The sequence below is a fragment of the Haliotis rubra genome, unplaced genomic scaffold (assembly GCF_003918875.1).
Source record: "Haliotis rubra isolate DU_JTF1 unplaced genomic scaffold, ASM391887v1 Scf63, whole genome shotgun sequence".
Taxonomy (NCBI): Eukaryota; Metazoa; Mollusca; class Gastropoda; order Lepetellida; family Haliotidae; genus Haliotis; species Haliotis rubra.
In genome coordinates, this window is record NW_025767335.1 from 1,048,176 (window position 1) to 1,050,100 (window position 1,925).

A 1,925-nucleotide genomic window follows, 5' to 3' on the forward strand; every position below is an offset into this window, starting at 1 on the left:
CAGACAGTCCAGTGATCAACAAATGAACATTGATCTACGCAATAGGGATATGATGACATGTGTCAACTGAGTCAATGCCTGACCACCCGATCCCATTAGTTGCCTCTTACGACAAGCATGGGTTACTGGAGACCAATTCTAACCTGGATCTTCATGGGTCATCTTGGCTTGAAGCCGAGGCCTGTAGTTCATAGCTCCATGCAGAGTGATTTGCATGAACTGATCATCTTTGCCTTCAGATGTTTCTTACGTAACTGAATAATACTGCATCACAAATTTTATGTGCAATACTTAAAATCATATAAATTAAAAGAAGAAAAATGTAAATATGACATTGAAGATTCCATGAACATCCGTGAACGTCTTATACAGCGATGGCAATTTTCCGCTGATCTGCGGATTTCCGCTGATTTTATTTCAAATTGTTCAATTGTGCATCATCTAAATCCATTGAGAAACCCTCAACTCGATGACACAATATTACGTTTCCAGCTGAAAATAGATTTTCCTGTTGCCATCCCTGCTCATATCAAATCAAATTGTGGTTATAATACATCTTCCTCAACTGTATGCACATTATAATGATTGATTTACATTAATAATTTATAAAATGGAATCAACTTTCAATCCAAGATACACAACATACATTATTTATGTCAGCACAATGAGACAATAAGAAATACAAGTAAATATCAATCACTGAAGAATTATGTCATTGGATTAATGATGCCATCCATCTTGGTCTGTTGACATATCTTGTTACACTTCAGTTCAGAGTGATATCAGAATATGTCTGTGTTTAAATTTCCAGGAATCCTGAAGCCATCTACCTTCAAACTGTTCATATATTTAATAGACAATCATAAATACACAAATATTGTGGGATATTATAAAGTAAATTTTGCAAGATACAGGATATGAAAGGTTGCTTGAAGTAATGTGTGGTCTAAAACTGAATGTCCTGCAGATAAAATGTGACCTATCAAAAAGATTGAAATTATTTATTTATTCAGTTTTATACCCTTTTCTATCCGAAAATATATGTATACAGAACCGGTTTTGCAAGTAGAAAATATGTAAATATTGTTTATGAAGGCTGGTATATTATATAATATATCCTATGCTTGTCTTGAGGTGCAACATAATGGGACAGGGTGGTCAAACTCACTGACTTCCTTTAATCAATGTCTCGTCATAGAACCTAACTCACTTCTTCATTTTTTCAATAAGACATATGACTACAGCAAAATATTTTGACAGTGAAAACAATGTGAGATCTGGCATGCTTACAGTGAATTTTGCCATTACTGTGTCCGGACGACTAAACTAGTCACTGTTTGTCAGGTATGTGTGATACTGCCAAGTTTGCAAGGAGATATCCAGGCTAGCTATTCTTGAAACGTTCACAGCCCTACAAACTTCTTAAGCCCATTCTTTACACATTGGCTATGATCAGAGTTAAGAATTCTTAGGGCTACAAACTTTTCGAGAATAAGGACCCAGGTTTCCAATCCAAGCATCTCTTTCGAAGCAATGTGGCAAGGGTGAAAACAGTCAATATTGTTACTGAAAGTTAAATATTATGTCCTTGTATTCAATAACCTGAACGTTAACTCAAGATGACCGAGTGGATTGTTTGTAAATTTAACTTCGCTGTGATCAGCTGCAAATTTGAGGATGCAGCATTAAACAATATTCACTCTCCTTTGTTTGAAAAGACATTCCATGGATAATTTATTGATCAGACTGCTTCCAATATTTCCACAAAAAGAGAGGCAGGTGCAGTAGTATATATAGACTTAATAATACTTATGTCAATTTTCTGGCATCTGTGTATATTAATTGTGGATGGTTTACATGAAGCATGAGTGTTAGGTAGTTACCTAAGGGATACAGGATGTGATGTGGGTAGGGATGAAAATCTA